Source organism: Leptonychotes weddellii, chromosome 2, assembly GCF_054177405.1.
Source record: "Leptonychotes weddellii isolate Sample4059 chromosome 2, ASM5417740v2, whole genome shotgun sequence".
NCBI classification, from domain to species: Eukaryota; Metazoa; Chordata; class Mammalia; order Carnivora; family Phocidae; genus Leptonychotes; species Leptonychotes weddellii.
Window position 1 is genome coordinate 140,786,633 of NC_138370.1, and position 6,329 is coordinate 140,792,961.

The window sequence follows — 6,329 nt, forward strand, 5'->3', positions numbered from 1 at the left end:
CTCGCGCTTTGCTCCCGCAGGGCGCCGCCGCGGCTACTTTGTAGCGGGTTCGGGGCCGGCCCGCCTGCGGCTGCGGGAGCCCGGCCCGGCCCGACCCGGGGACCCGGGAGTCTGTCGCCGACGTGTGCGGGGCTGCAGCGGCCTGAGCTCTACGCTCAGGTAGGTCCCCGTCCTGGGGTGAAATGCGAGGACCCAGGCCCGGAGCACGTGGCCGGTGACGACCGGGGTTCCCACGTGTTCGGTTCTAAGGGCCCCAAATTGGCCTTTCCGATAGAGCGAATGCACGTTCCCGGGCTCCCCCCGCACAACAGCTGCTTCCGGTGGGTTTTCCGGAAAGCGCTGAGATCCGGGGGATACTGACGAGGGAGGCGTGCAGGGATCCTAGAGAGAACCCTGTAAAAATCCCAAAAGGCCCTTTCCTGTGCCCTTTTGAGGTGGACATGGTGCCTTAAGAGGCTAACACAGAAGGGTAAAATAAGTCTCCATAAAACCCAGGGAGGAGATTGTAAAACTCCTCTTTGGATCCTGTCTGGAGTCACAGCTGAACCAGAGGAAAGTTTTCTTTCGGTTCAAGCACCCTCCTGATATTTTAACACGGCTCAGAGCACGAGTGATGAAATCAAACTTAACCTTAGCATTGATGGTACATTCAGTGAAAGTGTTGGCATTTGTCACTGAAGGCAGGAACAACCTACTAGAAAGACATAAAGACTATGAATTGAGAACATCTGAAGGCTGACAAAGGTCACAAAGCCTCTGGAGCCAGACTTCACTGGGTAGAAACAACCGATCCAGAATACTCGAAACTGACCCATTTTGAAATAGTTTTTGGTCACCCCATGCCTACTGACATCTCTAAACCTTCCATTCCTGGATTGGGTGAGCATATGGGGCCTTGAGTGAACAATTCAATATGTTGACTAGTTATATATAAGAACTGTTGGAGCATATGATCAACAGGTGAAAAAAACATGGTCTTCACTTACTAACAAGCCTTGCCATACCTTTCTACCAGGAGATGGAGTATACATCAAAGTTTTCAGAAGAAAATATGCATTATCAGCTCACTGGGAAAGGCTTTAGGAAATACTGTTAACCATCTACACTGTCATCAGAATAAAAATCTTCCAGGATTCACATAAGACACACCCATGCTAGATCCAGATCATCACCCCTATAACAATTAGAAGGCTGTCCCTATGAGTGACCTCAAATTGAGGATTTCCAGAGCCTACTCAGGCTCCAGAAGCAGATGGCACCATGAAGTAGGCAGCTTTGTCCAAAATTTTGAATCAAGAAGGTTGTCTTCATTTATTTTCCATTGAAGCCTTTCTCCTTGACCTGGAAAATTCTCTGACCTAGAGATCTTTTTTAAAAGACCCTTCCTCTTTTATTTACAGAAAGATTGGCTGGAGGTTGCTTGTCCTGAACTATCCTCCCTGTGTTCCTCCACTGTGGGCTCCCTTTCAAACAGTGTCTTGCTTCAACTAACCCTTGGTGCTTTTTCAACAATTCTACCACAACCCCATTACCCACGCCCACCACTCTTCCAAACCCTGACACCTTAGCTATTTATCTGATTGCTGGTTATATCAACATCTATATAATGCGCAGGAACCTAACTAGTTTTTGTTCCTGCCCATGGAAATACCTGGTGGACCCATTCTGTACAGTGGATGTAGAAAAGGGATCGGTATCCACAAACAAGAGGACAAAATCACTCTACTTGGCATTAGGAAACTTCTACAGAAGCTCAAGGTCTGTCATTTACTCCGGTGAAGCTTTTGGAGGGAAATTTTCCTCTTCGCAGTCAAAATAAAAATGGCACTGGACCCTTCTAGGTAACGTACCAAAACAAAACTGTAATCAAACACTACGGTTTGATTCCACAGATGGGGCACCTTCAAACCTTCTATAGATGTTGTAAATGGGTCCAAGACTGATTATTATGATGCAGATGTTTGCCTAGTCACTGGACATTATTCCTGGTTTGCAGGCCACACAAGTAGGACCGGGAATAGCTCGGCTTTTCCCCTGGTTGGTCTGCCCAATACCCAAGCCTACATATGGGTGGCCCAAAATTCTGGAATGACCTGGTTAGGTAATGACACCCATCTCTTCAGCTGCCAAAATCAAAACAAAGGTCTTCTATACCAGATTATTTTGCAACCTGTTTTGCTCTTACAGGCTGACAGAGGCACATGGTAAGTGGAGATGTGTGGATGCCAACATAACCAAATACAGAAGTCATGACGGACACCAGATGCCAGCCTGGTGGGTCACACGTTCTACTCTGACCTTGTCCATGGACGACAACTCTGGTGTTTTTATCTTAGGTGGTAATAAGGTATATAAGGCATTCCCACCTAAATGGTCAGGGTGATGTGCACGTGGCTACCTGGTAGCTGCCCTCACCAGGTGTCCCACTTTAAATGCTAACCAAATCACAAACGCAGGCTCCTTAATAAACAAAGTAGCACCACATAGATGCACCCAACCAGACATCATGGACAGTCCACCCATTTATCACAACACCAATTCAATAAGGACCCTTTCTCTGGGTTTGGGAATGTCGCATCTAGAAGAAACAATTCTAAACATTTCCAAAGTGACAGAACAAGGATTCGCTGCCGCGGTGTAGACCTTGGAAACCCACCAATCGAGAGTTAGCAGTTTACTCTCTGCACTCCAGAATCACCATCTGGATTTATCTGCTGCTCAACAAGGAAGAACATGTACAATCATGGGCAAACAATGCTGCCTCTAACAACTCAGAAGAAGTCCTGTTTCGTCTGAACCGTGTGAAGGGACACGTCAACAATCTACATCGAACGAGTGAATTACGGTTTAATTGGACTGACCTATTCTCAGGCGTGAGAGACCAGTTCAGTGGCCCATGGGGCCATGTGTTTGGATTTGTTCTTCCCTGCTTATTCGTCTTTGTCCTGATCTGTGTTTCCGTTCACAGATCTCTTACCTCCCGAGTTCCAGCCCGAGTCTCCTCTTCACAGCAGTACACTGGGCTGCTAGCTCGTGAAACTTCATGTCAGGTTTCAAACAAGGAACTCAGGGGGCTAGCCCCACCAGGAGGGCATAAAGACCGCTTTAAACTGAGAACATCTGAACAAACAGCAGCTGCGGAAAGAGGCCTACTTTAAACTTCTCTTTGATGACTAAAGCAGGCCTTTCTGAGAATTCAGCTGTCATAAACCCCTCTCCTAGGGAGTCTTTTGGAAGGGAGGAGCCTGATTTGGTATCAGGACATCCCGAAGAACTGTGTTAAGTCCTATCTGCTCCTTCCATACTTTCCCACTGAAGCCTTAATACCCCATTCCCTATCCCATTAAGCTGGTAGATAAAACCTCATCCCTGGCTGTTCCGACAGCCGCCCTTTATAGCCTACTCCCACATACATATATAATAAACTTTCCTCCTATTAATCTGTTCATTCACAGGCCCCCAGCCACTTGAACCTGAGATCCTGTATGTTTAATAACTGAAGTTAAGTTATTATAAGAAGACTCTCTTTACTTCCCTTCAGGCGAAAGCTATAAACCACTGAAGCTGAGAGGGTTTGGTGTGCTCTCCTGATCCGTGTGCATTTAATCTCCAGTCTGAAGGGGAAGTTTGTCTGGTGTGAGGTGTAGCCATCTGATCTCCCGTGGCCTGCAGCCGGGAGGATTGTAGGGACAAGGTAACATTTATTGTATTGAACACGTCATCTGTCCCGGCCCATAGTGAGGTCCTTCCATTTATTAAATCCTCCCCATTTGGCAGGTGAATAAACTCAAAGGGTAGACAACTTGCTAAAGATTATATCATTACTAAAAACAAGAACAAGACGCAGAACGGGGTGTGTGGTGTGCTCCCTTCCATAAAGCAGAGGAAATAATGTGTGTATGTCTACATATGTGTAGTTACTCGGTTTTGCAAATAGACCACTCAGGAAGGGTAGATAAGCCAGAAGCTACTGGAAGTGATTATGTTAAGGGGCATGGGCAGTGAGAGTCCCACCCCCTTTTTTAAAAGTTGAATGTAAACAAACTGGTGAACATTTTAGCAAACCGACAACTTACATAGAGAAAATAGTACTTTCAAGTTATGCAAAAATAATCCAGTAATTCTGGGTACCTCCTTAGAGTGGGATTATTGCTCATAGTAACTTTGTCAAAAGATTGAAGAAACAGACTACTCCAGTGGCACAGAGCATAATAAAACCTCCTGGGCAGAAGTCCTACATCAGTTGTTTTCCTGTGTATGTTAAACAAAATGCAGCTGAACTCTTGACATTGAACCTGGAGAAGCCATTAAAGTAAGCACGCAGCTTTCAGTATCGAGTGTGGTATGTGGATCCTATGGTAGATGAGGGATGCAGGGTGCTAAATCAGAGTGGCAGAAGTGTAAAGCCATTGAGGGAAAATGTTAGGAAAAGAAATCTAGATTCACGATAACCTCAATTTTCTTCTATAAAATGGAGATAAACAGTAAAGGGTGGGTAGGGCCAATATTGCTTACTCCTCTTTTTTGGCCATAAAAATTAGTCTTACTAATTTCATTTTGGGAGAAGGTTGATGGCCACTGCCCTTGGATTCAGTGCTCATGGTGACTGCTGAAGACAAACTAGATTATCTCTTGAGTGCCTGTTGTCTGTTCCCTGCTAGAATGTAAGCTTCACAAAGACAGGTGTATTTGTTGAATCACAATGAAGAGGATTGCAGTAAAGATGAAAGAATGCAGGTCAAGCCCTCATGGTTGACCATGGGCATTGCTTAGCTCCATGTAAGATGGGGTTCACCTATAGCCAGTGTGAATCTCTGGCAGATTTGAACTCTTGCATTGACTCTTGTCAGGTGTAAATTTGAAAACTTTTGAATAAAGTTGATTATTAGATTTGGGAGTTCTTGGGGTGCCTGAGTGGCTCAGTCGGTTAAGCATCTGCCTTTGGCTCAGGTCATGATCCCAGGGTCCTGGGATCGAGCCCCACAATGGGCTCTCTGCTCAGGAGGGAGTCTGCTTCTCCCTCTTCCTCTGCCTGCTGGTCCCCCTTGCTTGTGCTCGCATGCTCTCTCTCTCTCTCTCTGTCAAATAAATGAATTTTTAAAATCTTAAAAAAAAAAAAAAAAGATTTGGGAGTTCTTGTCCTGGCTTGCTTTGTTTCCCTTCAAGTATTCAGGTGCATCAGACACCTCACACATACATGCAAATGTATTTATTGAGCCCATTAATTTCACAATGTCAAGTATGAACAAAGTTATGAGGAAAAGTGAAATGAGTGCAGTCGTTGGAAGGTTAGGAGATGTCTATTGGGAAGATGAAGTCTTACCAAATAACATGAGTGGTTTTGAGATATGTTAAGCCCTACAATATTGGGTTAAAGGATAAGAAGCTTTTCTGCTTCCATATGTAAAGTTTGTAGGGGATGGAAAGTCCTAGAAAATAGTTTCAAGTTACTAATGATGGACACAAAGACATTTTTTATATTTGAAACTTAGAGGAAAAATATCTTTGTCATTATTCAACAGAACACAATACATTGGTTGGGAAAGGAGTTTATTATTTATTAGCCAGCTCAAAAGGCTCACTGGATGTTTTAGCAATTCACTGAATTATTTATCAACATTTACTGAAAGTGAAAGATGCCCCAAATCAAGGGCCATTGTCATCAATTCTTTTAGAATTAAGAGTAATCCTTTGAATGATTGTTAACAATGGTGAGTGATTTGAACATCTTAACCTACAAATAGGATTAAGATGGCTCTCCAAAAGACATTGTTCTTAAGTGTTTTGTTTGCAAATTGATACCATTTTAGAAGTTTTGGTATAATGAATGAAAAACATCAAAATTGAAGTATTATGCAAATGTCCTGTTTCTCATTTTAACTCACAAAATTGTAGCATTCAACAGTAGATCTTGCCTGTTGCAATTATTACCATGGTCTTTAAACGGTGATTTTCTACTTCTATGTTTATTACTTTAAAAATTCTACTGTATGGAAGATTTATTTCAATCATTTTTATCAGTATGGAATCATGGATATCCACATTATTCTTTGGCTGTAATGCAATACCATCATTTCTGCTCGTGCTCAAATTGTCCCAGCTTTGGCCCCTGAGAGCTCTTTCAAGTTGGCTCCTACATCCTTTTGACATACGCCCATCCTTTGTTTTCTGTTTAAGACTTCCTTTCTGGGGTGCCTGGGTGGCTCAGTTGGTTAAGCGACTGCCTTCGGCTCAGGTCATGATCCTGGAGTCCCGGGATCGAGTCCCGCATCGGGCTCCCTGCTCGGCAGGGAGTCTGCCTCTCTCTCTGACCCTCCCCCCGCTCATGC

General features: G+C 44.1%; 1 long non-coding RNA gene and 1 other non-coding gene across 4 annotated transcripts; both read left to right on the forward strand.

The window, feature by feature from the left end:
- Window positions 1–8: 8 nt before the first annotated feature.
- LOC145720197 (uncharacterized) lies at window positions 9–4,330 on the forward strand. Of its 3 annotated transcripts, XR_014143028.1 has the most exons (3): window positions 9–159; window positions 1,674–1,841; window positions 2,188–4,330. It is a non-coding gene; the product is annotated as an uncharacterized LOC145720197 (long non-coding RNA). The 3 variants fall into 3 exon arrangements; XR_014143027.1 differs by having other exon boundaries at window positions 1,674–4,330; XR_014143029.1 differs by lacking the exon at window positions 1,674–1,841.
- Window positions 422–543, forward strand: LOC115941310 (small nucleolar RNA SNORA26). Its single transcript, XR_004076065.1, has one exon. It is a non-coding gene; the product is annotated as a small nucleolar RNA SNORA26 (small nucleolar RNA).
- Window positions 4,331–6,329: the final 1,999 nt, after the last annotated feature.